The sequence below is a fragment of the Staurois parvus genome, unplaced genomic scaffold, assembly GCF_062004578.1.
Source record: "Staurois parvus isolate SC_StPar_1 unplaced genomic scaffold, SC_StPar_1.0 ptg000380l, whole genome shotgun sequence".
NCBI classification, from domain to species: Eukaryota; Metazoa; Chordata; class Amphibia; order Anura; family Ranidae; genus Staurois; species Staurois parvus.
In genome coordinates, this window is record NW_028318176.1 from 1356799 (window position 1) to 1371553 (window position 14755).

At 54.4% G+C, this 14755-nt stretch overlaps 1 pseudogene across 1 annotated transcript; it reads right to left on the minus strand.

Annotated features, from left to right (window-relative positions):
* Window positions 1-1207: 1207 nt before the first annotated feature.
* LOC149455961 (NACHT, LRR and PYD domains-containing protein 3-like) lies at window positions 1208-14664 on the minus strand (annotated as a pseudogene). The gene is made up of 13 exons (XR_016313970.1): window positions 14570-14664; window positions 10797-10855; window positions 7742-9450; window positions 6808-6897; window positions 6234-6404; window positions 5181-5351; window positions 4609-4779; window positions 4027-4197; window positions 3768-3938; window positions 3183-3350; window positions 2928-3107; window positions 2711-2796; window positions 1208-1905 (listed from the first exon to the last, which is right to left on the minus strand). The product of XR_016313970.1 is annotated as an NACHT, LRR and PYD domains-containing protein 3-like (transcript).
* Between the last annotated feature and the right edge of the window lie 91 nt (window positions 14665-14755).

Sequence of the window (14755 nt, forward strand, 5' to 3'; positions counted from 1 at the left end):
CCTCCGATGATCATCACCCCTTCCCCTCCCCCTTATACTATGGGATCAGTAAACTAACCATTCAGGAATATCTAAAAAAGGAGATTGTACAACCAGATTGTGTCGTGTGTGCACCAATCTTGGAAGAATGCTGATCCAGGGACTTGGACCAATCTAAAGCTAGCCATCTGCAGGTGAATTCCCATATGAAGGAAATCAATAGATTTCAGTGATACCAGCAGAGACCCAATCCAGTCTGGAGAATGTGCATGATGGGCAGAGCCTTACACAGCTCTTTAGGCCACACCCTCTGACATGTTTTACCCACTGCAGTTTAGTCATAGAGGTGAAGGGCACAACTCTGTCCTGCCTCTCTTTCCCCTAAGCTGCTGTGGGTGAAACATATCAGAAGGTGTGACCTGCAGTGGTGTAAGGCTCTGCCCATCTTAGACATAGCACAGTCTGGATTGGGTTGAGCAGCGATTATGCTACACTATTGGATGGCGATGTTCATTCTTGAGGACATCTCCTTTGCTGAAGGCAGCACTACAAGTATCAGATCAGAGGCAGGACCATCAATTGGAAAGTTTGTCAAAATGTTCCATTCTGAAGAAAAAAAAAAACAAAAAAAAAAAAAAAAAAAAAAAAACACCCCACCACATTTCTGGTCTTTGGATTTTGTCACTATGGCTGAAAACGATCGTCCCCTCTATTAGGGGATTCAGATCTCAGATGGATTTCTAGGAGGGTGGCCAGTCAGGGAGGAGTTCCTCCTATGGAGAAATGGTCTCAGCAGGTGTGGGGGGAGCTCCTGCCTCTGGAATAAACCTGCAGATATGGGCCTTGCCACAAGTCATGTGACATCACAGGACATCAATACAAAAATTTCTCCAGAGATCCCTACCTGGCATGTCCTGTACCCAAGGGACATCATAGGGCATGCTCAGAGTCATGTGACACCAGTCACAACTCCTTAAGTCCTACAACCCCAGTGACACCATCAGTTGTCAGGACAAGTAATGCCATGGATCCAAGTCATGTGACACCACCCTCCAAAATTGTGACAGCAGTGAAATCACTCACCAAGTCATGTGACACCACCACTCCCTGGGTCATACAACCCCATTAACATCACTGCTAGCCATGGCAGCGTAATGCCATGCGACACCACCACACCCTGGGTCATACAACCCCAGAGACACCACCACACTATGAAGTAATCACACAATTTTGCTTTCATTTAATGCTCTTTATTAAACAAAACCTTTTGATAAAAAAAAAATATAAAAAAAAAATAAGTCTAGTGCAAACAAATCCGTCATAATAGTCAGATGGGCTTGGGGCCCCAGAAGGCACTTGGGTGGGGACACAATCTACAAGCACAGCAGCTGCTGACATTTCTGGAATTTTAACTGAAGGCAGTTTTTGTTTTGGATGGAGCAGCAAAGGTGAGAGCCCCAGGTAGGTTCATGCCAGCCTTGGCCTACTGGCGAGATTTCCCATCACTTCCTGTGCTAGGATACACAACAGGAAGTGAGTGGAATCCTGGTGTCACCAGAACAGGAAGTGGAGCTCTTCCAATGGGATCACCCATCACTTCCTGTCCAACAATGGTCACCAGCTCACCGTGGAGACAAACTTCCTCTACTCCATCCAGAACGAGCCACCAATAGAAAGCTTTACATTAAAGCGCACTGCTGCAGAAAGGATGAGGGGGGGGGGTCCACAAAGTGATCATCCTCAGATTAGGTCATTCCACTCAGAGGCGCAGGAGGTTAGGAGAGAGAATCGTGCAGTTATCAGTGGAGTAGTCCTAGGTGGGGATGAATGATCACCTCCCCCTGTAATCTGAGGCGTGCTTTGAGTCTTTGGTGTCCAGAGGTGTATAAGGTGCAGTGTGGGGGAGGGGCTGTCACCACAGAATACCTGTAAGAGAAGAGAAGTTAATTACCACTTCTTATCAACACCATTAACTGCTCATCCTAGAGGGCCCACCAACCACCACTACTCATCCTATAGGGCCCACCAACTGCCACCTCCCACTGCTCATCCTGGAGTGCCCACCACCTACTGTACTTTCCCAGAGTGCCCACAAACCACCATTCATCCTGGAGGGCCCACCAATGATAAACTTAAAAAGGGGGTCCAGATCCAAGACTACAACCCACTACTCATTGTGAAGGGCTTACTGACCACTACTCATCTTGGAGGGTCCACCAACTCTACCACCCAAAGCCCATCCTTAACAAACCCACTGCTCATCCTGGAAGTCTCAAGGCTCCAACTACACATGGAGGGCCCCACCAACTGCCACTCACTGCTTATCCTGAGGCCCACAACTCTAAAATCCACTGCTCATCCCAGAGGGTTCAACAATGAATGATACTATATTCAGTGGACATGGCCTAGGTCATCAGTTAAGGGGTTTGGTCTCTTTCAGGACTGATCATCACCACAATGCCTGCCACTTGGGGTACAGATCTGCAGAAAATCATGCAAGAAGAGTGAGACTTCAATTATGTGGGACAATGAAATCCCCAAAACAAAATCAGAATCCACCAGGAGACCCCACCCACCAGCATCCATCACTATCCTGTCAGTGTTGGACCTTTTCAGAAAGGCTGTTTGTACCACCTAGGTCACCCATACGCAGACTCCACCCAAAAGAGTCTGCATTTCAATTACATACCTCCACATTTTGGGTGGGGGGGGGGGGGGGGGGGGGGATTACCTTGGATGGGAGGTTGGGACCCTCAGGAATGCGGGACTCAATTCTGTTTCTTGTATTTGACGTGGATGAACAGCCCATCCTGGGTGCTACAAGAAAGAAAGTGGTTCAGTGGAGGGCGGTACACTAGATGATCAGAAAGTCCTGTGGGTGGAGTTCATGTAAAGGGGCATTACAGGGTGTGGTCATCCCCAGCACAGCCAGGGCAGCATACACTTACTTGTGTTTCTGCACAGCGATGGATGGGTGATCGAATCTCACTAACATCACATCCAGATCTACAGGGGGTGCTACATCCTCATAGCCAAAGGACACATCCAGCTCCTCCAGAGAAGTGTTTGCATCGATGACAGCCATGAATTCCTCAGTGCAGGAGGAGGTCAGCTCACAATACCCCACTCTGTACAATGGAGACAAGGAGGTAAGTATGGAGTTTTACTCCAGGGACCTGCACTTACCATGAGGGAGGAGTCACCTGACTGTCTGCAGAGCACAGCCTGGAGTCTGGAGGGCCTCACACAGCCGCTTTACTCCAGAGTCCTCAAACTTGTTTCCTGCCAGATCCAGGCTGGTTAGTGATTGGTTGGTGAGGAGGGCGGAGGCCAGATCCTGGAGGGAGGAGGACAGGTCACACCCATACAACCTGGGGGAGGGAACATGGAGGGTCAGCTTCATGCTGGACATGGATGACAAAACGTGACAATGCAGAGCAAAGGGAGAGCTACCTGTAAGGGCCCCGGGAACCCACAATACATACACATGGGCCCGGGAGGCCACCACCACAAACATAAATAGGGTACTAAGAGGCCACAGACACCACATACATACAGCCCTGGTAGGCCACAATACATACACAGGGCTCTGGGAGGCCACAGCCACCACATGCATACTACTGTGGGTTACCTCTACTCATGAACTCCAGCAGTGTGCAACTTAAGGAATGGGGCCACTTGGGGTAATAGCAGTAATGGGGGACTTTTCCAGGTGGGCTGCACTTGGTTGGGAGGCAGTTTCTGGACGATTGGTCCAACTGTCATTACATGGTGTATATAGGACTCACTTCAGCTCCTGCAGGACACAGCGTGGGTCTCCCAGTCCTTCACACAGAACCTTCACTCCAGAATCCTCCAGACTATTCCAGGAGAGATTCAGTTTGGTCAGAGACCGGCTGGTAGCGAGGACGGAGCGGAGGTCCATGCAGGATGCCTGGGTCAGCTCACAAGTGGTTAATCTGTGAAGAGAAATACATATGAAAAAAACCACCCAATCAGCTCCTGGGACCTGGCGCTAGACTTGAGCCCCATTGGCTGAACTCTTACTCCATCTCCTGCACAGTACAGCCCGGGTCACACAGTCCTTCACAGAGGAGCTTCACTCCGGAGTCCCCAAGCTTGTTGTCCCTCAAATTCAGGTTGGTTAGGGTCCGGTTTGTAAGAATGACCGATCGGAAATCCTCGCAGGATGAGCTGGTGATGTGATTCTCAAACAACCTGCATAGAACAAAGAAGGCCATGTGACCACCCAGATCATGTGACCAGGAGCCCACCCATGGACAATCTGCATTCATTCAGTCTGTTCACCATTGGTGGGAAATACAAGAGACTGTCCACACTACACCAATTCCAGGATATGTTGTAGTAAGGGGAGGAGAAGATTAACTAGCAGTGGGAGGAGCGACCATACTGAGCATTTCCAATCCAGTCACCCTGCGGGGGGTATGGATTTACATGGCAACCCTGGGATCTGCTGAGGGCCTATATCTATCAAAATTGGTTCATACTCTGCATCATCCTACACCCAGATCTACTCCCCACAAGTACATTACAACAGTTCTCTCAGCCTGTTCTATAATGGGCCCATCAGACCAACTCCCCACCACCAATTGGCCCACCAGAACTCACGCCAGCATCTTCACAGAGCAGTACGGCTGGCGGAAAGCCTCACACAGCATCTTGGCCCCAGTGTCCTCGAGGTTGCACTCTCTCAGGTACAGGGTGGTGAGAGATCGATTGGTCATCAGAGCAGAGCGGAGGAATTCACAGCAGGCCGGAGTCAGATCAGAGAACTCAATCCTGGAAGGGACAAGTCCAGTTAGAACTTATGGCTCGACTTTACCAGTAATATCTACAACCTAATACACTACGAGAGATTTGGTGCCAAAACTGGATGGCACGTGGAAGGAAGGCTGGAACCCATCAGGTTCTGTGACACCGGTACAGTTATACCTCTATATAGGGCTGAGAGGGAAAAGAAATCCAATATTGCAAGTTTTGGACAGAAAAGTAATAGTGGAAATCCTCTAATGTGGACCCCCGTTCTGGTGACAGCCTACAAGGAGGTTTCCATCAGTTCCTGTTGTGTCTACAGGACAGACCTTCTGGTCCTCCTGCTATGTCTACAGGACAAGAAGTGATTAAATTTCCAGGATGCGGCAACCCTTCTGGTACTTCTATTATACGAGTTGAAGACTCACCTCAGCTCCTGCAGGGTACACCCCGGAACCTCCAACACTTCACATAGAAACTTCACTCCCTCATCCTCAATTTTATTCAGTGCCAGATCCAACTTGTGTAGAGATCGGTTTTCTTTCATGGCGGAGCCAAGGATCTGACAGCTTGGGGCAGTCAAGTTGCAGTCATCAAGCCTGCAAACAAAAGTCAGAGCCTCATAATTGGATATCTGCCATCCCGTGAACTTAGATTGGACTATAAAGATGTCTGAACTCAGGGAGAGACCAACAACCGACATATCTGGACGTCCCTCATTACCCTGACATTGCCTGAGATGGAGGGGAAACTCAGAATCCTGATCTCACCTGGGGGTACAAACTGAGTGGTGGGGGTCGGCTTAGGATTACTCTTCAAATATCAGTGACCCCGCCCCCTACCAAGAGAGATGGACAGCCAACCAACAATGTCCCATTGGCTGATGGACCTTTTCCAGAAGAGTAGAGGCCATTACTGCAGGAAGACCAAACTTGGCTGGATGGAGGGATAGACCTGTCATTGCGTTGGCTATCTTAATGCAGAACTTCTTACCATCAACAATGGGGGTGTGACCTCTCATGGCTATGTCAGCAGAGAATTGTCCAATATATGTGTTGGCACTCAGGTCTGTTCCCCCAGTCCCACCCCCTCCAGGAAACCGCTAAACCAGTCCCTTCCCCACCAGGAGGAGTCTGCCACCCCAGTAGTCCCACCCCCCAGAAGAGACTTCCCCACACTAGTCCCACCCCCATGCCCTCCATCCAGGAGACTGCCCCCCCCACCAGGAAGAAGCTGCCCCCCTACCAGTCCCACCCCCTGCAGGGAGATGCTGCCCATACCTCCCCCCCCACTAGTCCCACCCCCCAGAAAAGACTTCCCCACACTAGTCACACCCCCATCCCCCCCCACCAGGAGGAGGATTCCTCCCCCCACCACCAGTCCCACCCTCTCCAGGAGGAGGCTGCCCACTGCCCCCCCACCAGTCCCACCCCCATCCCCTCCAGGAGGAGACAGACCCCCACACCCTCTAGAATACTTACGACAGCTCCTGCAGGACACAGCCCGGCTGGCGCAGGCCATCACACATGGTTTTCAGAGCAGAGTCCTCCAGAGTATGGTGACCCAGGACAAGTTTGGTGAGCGATCGGCTGGAAGAAATAACAGAACGGAGATCCTCGTAGAAGGATGGGGTGACCACAGAGACCTGAAACCTGTGAGGAGAGCAAAAGCTTCAGGATTGTAGTCCAAGATGGCAAAAAAGTCCAACTCAAACCAGAATAAAATCACAACTTGGCTCCTTTACTGCCTTGAGAACCCAGATCAGGAATCGGTGGGACCTATATTCCCAGCTAACAGTCCCATGTAGGGAACAGATTGTAGACTCCTGGGGACAGCCCATGAGGAAGGTGGTGATGGGACACTAAAATCCAGAGGTCTGCATGTCCACCAGTGAATAAAGGACCCAGAGGTTTTCTACCATGCAGAAAACATTTCTATTTATGATGAGCACTTCTGAAAATTGGAAGGACCACCATGACTACCCTGAGGTTCAAATCTAGGTCACCAGCAGCCTGATGAGAGCATAGGGAAGAGGCCAGAAGGGCACAAACTTACTCCAGTTCTTCGATCTTGCTGTCCTGTTTAGACATCCATGAAGCCTTTCCACCCCTCGCAAGGTCCTCAGCAAAGCCACACCGTGAGAAGCTGAAGGAAAAAATACAAATGATCTCTCAGAACCAAACAATTATTTTACAAGACAAACTTCTGAAGCCAGGAGCCCATGGAGACCAGAAATACATCAACCAGAACACAAGCCACTCCAAACCTCGACCAGGACATTCACCATCAACAACTAAAGCCAGCCATAGACTGTTCAAATCTTTGCTGGTTCAGCAGGAACTCTTGGGATTTGAACCATGTATGGGGAGGCCAAATGTAGCGATCAACTTAGGTACAACCAGCCTACTGCTAGCAAATAATCCCTGTTCTCCCAGCAAGGACAGCTCCCCCCCAACCAGAACACAATGGCTCGGCGAGAGGGATCCACCTTGTCACTGTGTTGATGGGGGAAACTCAAGCGAATTTCTCAGCTTTTAAAGAAATTCACTTAAGTCTTTGGCCTCCCTAAGAAACAATGGCCATGGACAGTGGATTAGGTCCAGCCACTGTAGAAGGTCATGAATTACAGGTGAGACCTCTATACACAACACCTAGGGTACGGGTATGGTCAGGACAGCCTTCCAGTGATGTTAGATGATCACAATTCTGGAAGGGTTTCCATACCAGATCTCCTGGTTCTCCAGCTGAAGGCAGTTTGGGGCGTTTTGTTCTAGGAGGTAGTCCATTCTACATGATGCTGGACATTCCAAGGCCTTCAATTTACCTTAAATCTACAGACTACAAAAGACAAACGTAAGCATGAAGACTTGACCCCAGCAGTAATGGAAGATCCATGTGTTGGTGTGACCGTTCATGACGTCCTACAAGAAAGGTCTCTAGACATCAGAGATGTTAGTTTGGGGTAAAGGGACTACAGAAGAACACTTACCAAAGCTTTGAGGAGCTATGGAAGAAGGGAGACAGCAATTCCAGGTCTCGGGGTCTCATCAGCTGATCCTCCAGGCGGATGGAGACAAAGCTCCTCTGGTCTGCCAGACAATACAGCATCTCTCTGATCCGTACATTCTCCATGGGATGAGCTGTAAAAACACGGCTCAAACACCAGGTCTTTGGCACTGAACACTCGGCTGCACAGCTCCTTGTCCTGAGCCTCGTAGAAGCAGGTTAGGGCATCAGTGCAGAGCCTTCCATCAACAAGCCATTTCTCCATGGCAGATTTGGCTCGTAAGGAAACGCTAGACCCAAGGCCTTCCACAAACGCCTTTAACTGATCATTATTCAGGAGGCCAAAGAGGAACTGTATGGTGGAGTTCAAGTATGGCTGATTTTCAGCCTGAAAAATCAGAGATCTTCCTCTGCAGACTCTCGGGAGGAACTTATCTCCACTCACCATGCCGGTCTCTTTAACCTCAGCATCTTCATCCAACACATAATACAACGCAGCAAAGAAATCCTGAATGCTCTTGTGACTGAAGCTGTAGTTGGTTGTGGCTTCCACATCCTTCAGGAAAATGCTGTCATCTGGGAAGACAGAAGCTACCGCCGATATAGTCAAATCACACAGTCTAAGACCTTCCTCATCAAACAAGCTCTTCTGACTCAAGGTGCCTTCGATGGCCAAGGCACAGAGGTTCTGCAGACACTGGAGTGCAGCCTGGTTGCCACCTTGGTTGAGGAGTAAGCTCCTGAGATACGACAGGTAGACGGAGGTGAGGGTTCTACAGTTTGCTGGGCTCAGCTCGTTCTTCATTCCCGCCTTCAGTATCTTACAGACAAGCCAACAGGTCAAAGGAACTGAAGACAAATCCAACAGAACTTCATTTTCTCTCACCACCGAGATTGCCTGGTCTGCCTCATCTTTGTTTTTGAAGAAGTTGTGGAAATATTCTTCTAAATCTCCTTCCGACAACCCGAGAAGGTCTACAGAACAAGGGGACTGAGTGAGCTCCTTCATCTTTGGGAGGCACATGGATCTGGACGTGATGAGCAGAGAGGTTTCAGGAAGGATAGATTTCCTCAATAGGCATCTTAGGAAGGTGTCTTTGTGGGTCTGTTGGAAAGGGTCATCACAGTCCTCATCGTCATCTTCCATGGTCCACCTCAGCTCATCGAACCCATCGAGAACGATCAGAACCTTGGAAGGATCATTGAAAGCCGACTTGATCATATTCTCTGGGAACTGCAGCTTGGAGCAGCTTTTGGCCACAAGTCCTTCAATATCGATATTGCCGTTAATCTTATTTATTTTTCTGCTGTTCAAGTAAAACAGAAAACTAAAACGGTCGGCGTAGAGGCTTCCAGAGGCCCAGTCCAGCATGATCTTCCGTGTGGTCAGAGTTTTCCCTATTCCAGGAGGTCCCACCAACACCACAGTCTTGGGGACAAACCCGCTGCCATCAGGAACAAACAGGTCCTGGACCTTGGATGGGGAATATCGGTCTGAGGACTCGGTGACCTCGGCCCGCTCAAGTAAAGTGCCAGAATAAGGTATTGTACCATTCTCCTCCCGATTAACCTGGAGGGGGCGGAGCCTGGGATATCTCTGCCCAAGGCTGACAACCTTCCCCACATGGGAGTCATGGGCTTCAATGTGTTGGAAGATTTCTTTCACAGATGCCAGATATTTGGATTTCCATTCTGTGGAGGAGAAATGTGGATCAAGTTGAGGAGCAGCAGATAGGTTTATACTTCACCTTTTATCTTATGGAGCGTTCCTATTCTTCGACCGACGAACATTACATGGACCGCAGAAATTATTAGAACTCCGCCCTACACCAGCCTCTGCCCACCCCTCTACACTGGCCTCCGCCCAGCCCACCCTCTTCGTATATATGGGGGGGTATTAGTTGGGGGTGGAAGTGTTGCTTGCCATACCCCCTAGTCTGGGAGACTTCCTCATTGCTGGTTTGGATGACAGGACCCCCAATGCTCGCCCCCTTCCCCATCCCTACACAGCAAGTCAGAGGGGAGGGGCCTACAGATTACAGAGCACATCAGAGGGGCCCACAGGCTACATCCGAGGGGAGGGGCCCACAGGCTACATCCGAGGGGAGGGGCCCACAGGCTACATCCGAGGGGAGGGGCCCACAGGCTACATCCGAGGGGAGGGGCCCACAGGCTACATCCGAGGGGAGGGGCCCACAGGCTACATCCGAGGGGAGGGGCCCACAGGCTACATCCGAGGGGAGGGGCCCACAGGCTACATCCGAGGGGAGGGGCCCACAGGCTACATCCGAGGGGAGGGGCCCACAGGCTACATCCGAGGGGAGGGGCCCACAGGCTACATCCGAGGGGAGGGGCCCACAGGCTACATCCGAGGGGAGGGGCCCACAGGCTACATCCGAGGGGAGGGGCCCACAGGCTACATCCGAGGGGAGGGGCCCACAGGCTACATCCGAGGGGAGGGGCCCACAGGCTACATCCGAGGGGAGGGGCCCACAGGCTACATCCGAGGGGAGGGGCCCACAGGCTACATCCGAGGGGAGGGGCCCACAGGCTACATCCGAGGGGAGGGGCCCACAGGCTACATCCGAGGGGAGGGGCCCACAGGCTACATCCGAGGGGAGGGGCCCACAGGCTACATCCGAGGGGAGGGGCCCACAGGCTACATCCGAGGGGAGGGGCCCACAGGCTACATCCGAGGGGAGGGGCCCACAGGCTACATCCGAGGGGAGGGGCCCACAGGCTACATCCGAGGGGAGGGGCCCACAGGCTACATCCGAGGGGAGGGGCCCACAGGCTACATCCGAGGGGAGGGGCCCACAGGCTACATCCGAGGGGAGGGGCCCACAGGCTACATCCGAGGGGAGGGGCCCACAGGCTACATCCGAGGGGAGGGGCCCACAGGCTACATCCGAGGGGAGGGGCCCACAGGCTACATCCGAGGGGAGGGGCCCACAGGCTACATCCGAGGGGAGGGGCCCACAGGCTACATCCAATCATTGTAGAGAAGGGTGTGGGAGGGACGTCTCCCGGCCGGTTACCTCTCAGGGGGGACTCCACCATGGTGCCGGCAGAGCGGGTACAGACTTCACCTCCGGAACTGGAAGAGAAAAGATGAGGTCAGCAGGTGATGGGAGGAGCCACATCTTATAACACCCAATCCTCCCCACCACCACAACCGATCTTCCCCTCACCTCTACAGACACCACCCTATAGGGCCACCTCACCTACCTCCCCTGAGCCCGGGTCCTCATGAGTTTAGAGGCAGAAAACCGCCAGGCACCCCAAAGGAGCCGCTCCTAGAAACCAAGGGACTCCCATCAGCCAATCAGCTGGAGGGAGGACCCTACAGTGGGCAGGGCATCACCAGACCCCACCTACAACTGATGTCACACCTATGGGAGGAGTCCTGTGTTAGAAGTGTCTGCTGGAAGCTAAGTGGCATCCCACAATGACTCATCACACAGGGAACTCAGTCACGGAGGGAGGGGGATCCTGTGAGAAGCGAGTCACGGAGGGAGGGGGATCCTGTGAGAAGCGAGTCACGGAGGGAGGGGGATCCTGTGAGAAGCGAGTCACGGAGGGAGGGGGATCCTGTGAGAAGCGAGTCACGGAGGGAGGGGGATCCTGTGAGAAGCGAGTCACGGAGGGAGGGGGATCCTGTGAGAAGCGAGTCACGGAGGGAGGGGGATCCTGTGAGAAGCGAGTCACGGAGGGAGGGGGATCCTGTGAGAAGCGAGTCACGGAGGGAGGGGGATCCTGTGAGAAGCGAGTCACGGAGGGAGGGGGATCCTGTGAGAAGCGAGTCACGGAGGGAGGGGGATCCTGTGAGAAGCGAGTCACGGAGGGAGGGGGATCCTGTGAGAAGCGAGTCACGGAGGGAGGGGGATCCTGTGAGAAGCGAGTCACGGAGGGAGGGGGATCCTGTGAGAAGCGAGTCACGGAGGGAGGGGGATCCTGTGAGAAGCGAGTCACGGAGGGAGGGGGATCCTGTGAGAAGCGAGTCACGGAGGGAGGGGGATCCTGTGAGAAGCGAGTCACGGAGGGAGGGGGATCCTGTGAGAAGCGAGTCACGGAGGGAGGGGGATCCTGTGAGAAGCGAGTCACGGAGGGAGGGGGATCCTGTGAGAAGCGAGTCACGGAGGGAGGGGGATCCTGTGAGAAGCGAGTCACGGAGGGAGGGGGATCCTGTGAGAAGCGAGTCACGGAGGGAGGGGGATCCTGTGAGAAGCGAGTCACGGAGGGAGGGGGATCCTGTGAGAAGCGAGTCACGGAGGGAGGGGGATCCTGTGAGAAGCGAGTCACGGAGGGAGGGGGATCCTGTGAGAAGCGAGTCACGGAGGGAGGGGGATCCTGTGAGAAGCGAGTCACGGAGGGAGGGGGATCCTGTGAGAAGCGAGTCACGGAGGGAGGGGGATCCTGTGAGAAGCGAGTCACGGAGGGAGGGGGATCCTGTGAGAAGCGAGTCACGGAGGGAGGGGGATCCTGTGAGAAGCGAGTCACGGAGGGAGGGGGATCCTGTGTGGTGAGGTTCCGATGGAAGCTGGGGGGGGGGGGGGATCCTATGAGAGGTGAGTCATGGTGGGGAAGGGGGGGTTCCTGTGAGGTGAGTAATGGAGGGGAGGGGGAAGGACCCTATGAGAGGTGAGTCATGGTGGGGGGGGGGGGGGGGGAAGGATCCTGTGAGAAGTGAGTCGTGGGGGGGGGGGGGGGGGGGGGAAGGATCCTGTGAGAGGCGAGTCATGGGGGGGAGGGAGGGGGAGGATCCTATGAGAGGCGAGTCATGGGGGGGGGGGGGATCCTATGAGAGGCGAGTCATGGGGGGGGGGGGGGAAGGATCCTATGAGAGGCGAGTCATGGGGGGGGGGGAAGGATCCTATGAGAGGCGAGGAGTCGGGGGGGGGGGAAGGATCCTATGAGAGGCGAGTCGGGGGGGGGGGGGGGGAAGGATCCTATGAGAGGAGAGTCGGGGGGGGGGGGGGAAGGATCCTATGAGAGGAGAGTCATGGGGGGGGAAGGATCCTATGAGAGGAGAGTCATGGGGGGGAAGGATCCTATGAGAGGAGAGTCATGGGGGGGAAGGATCCTATGAGAGGAGAGTCATGGGGGGGAAGGATCCTATGAGAGGAGAGTCATGGGGGGGAAGGATCCTATGAGAGGAGAGTCATGGGGGGGGGGATCCTATGAGAGGAGAGTCATGGGGGGGGGGGATCCTATGAGAGGAGAGTCATGGGGGGGGGGGGATCCTATGAGAGGAGAGTCATGGGGGGGGGGGGATCCTATGAGAGGAGAGTCATGGGGGGGGGGGATCCTATGAGAGGAGAGTCATGGGGGGGGGGATCCTATGAGAGGAGAGTCATGGGGGGGGGGATCCTATGAGAGGAGAGTCATGGGGGGGGGGATCCTATGAGAGGAGAGTCATGGGGGGGGGGATCCTATGAGAGGAGAGTCATGGGGGGGGGGATCCTATGAGAGGAGAGTCATGGGGGGGGGGATCCTATGAGAGGAGAGTCATGGGGGGGGGGATCCTATGAGAGGAGAGTCATGGGGGGGGGGGGGGATCCTATGAGAGGAGAGTCATGGGGGGGGGGGGATCCTATGAGAGGAGAGTCATGGGGGGGGGGGATCCTATGAGAGGAGAGTCATGGGGGGGGGGATCCTATGAGAGGAGAGTCATGGGGGGGGGGGGATCCTATGAGAGGAGAGTCATGGGGGGGGGGGGATCCTATGAGAGGAGAGTCATGGGGGGGGGGATCCTATGAGAGGAGAGTCATGGGGGGGGGGATCCTATGAGAGGAGAGTCATGGGGGGGGGGGGGGGGGAAGAGGATCCTATGAGAGGAGAGTCATGGGGGGGGGGGGGGGGAAGAGGATCCTATGAGAGGAGAGTCATGGGGGGGGGGGGGGGGAAGAGGATCCTATGAGAGGAGAGTCATGGGGGGGATCCTATGAGAGGCGAGACATGGGGGGGGATCCTATGAGAGGCGAGACATGGGGGGGGATCCTATGAGAGGCGAGACATGGGGGGGGGGGATGATCCTATGAGATGTGAGTCATGGGGGGGGGGGGGGAGAAGAGGATCCTGTGAGAGGTGAGTTATGGGGGGAAGGATCCTGTGAGAGGTGAGTCATGGGGGGATCCTATGAGAGGCGAGTCATTGGGGGGGGGGGGGGGAGAGGATCCTATGAGAGGCGAGTCATGGGGGGGGGGATCCTATGAGAGGCGAGTCATGGGGGGGGGATCCTATGAGAGGCGAGTCATGGGGGGGGGGATCCTATGAGAGGCGAGTCATGGGGGGGGGGATCCTATGAGAGGCGAGTCATGGGGGGGGGGGGGGGGGAAGAGGATCCTATGAGATGTGAGTTATGGGGGGGAAGGATCCTGTGAGAGGTGAGTCATGGGGGGGGGGGGAGAAGGGTCCTGTGAGAGGTAAATCATGGGGAAGGGGGGGGGGGGGGAAGAGGATCCTATGAGAGGTGAGTCATGGGGGGATCCTGTGAGGGGTGAGTCATTGGGGGGGGGGGGGGAATGACCCTATGAGAGGTGAGTTATGGGGGGGGGGGGGGGGGAAGGACCCTATGAGAGGTGAGTTATGGGGGGGGGGGGAAAGGATCCTGTGAGAGGTGAGTCATGGGGAGGGGGGGATCCTGTGAGAAGTGAGTCATGGAGGGAGGGGGATCCTGTGTGGTGAGGTTCCGATGGAAGCTGTGAGGTGCAAAGAAATCCGATATCCTATACCGAGTGACGACATCATCACAGCCAAGGAGTCCGCTTCCATCAACACCCCTCCCCCGACTTTTCTCTCCGATCTTTACCTGTCAGGCGCTCAGTCAGCAATGTGCCGGAACTTCCCGCCCCCTCCTTATATACCACCTTGGCCACACCCTGTCACGTCACTCCATCCTCCCAGAGACTAAACCCCGGCCTGACCCCTCCATCCACCCTGAGACCAGACCCCGCCCACCCCTACATCCTCCCGGAGACTAAACCCCGCCCTGACC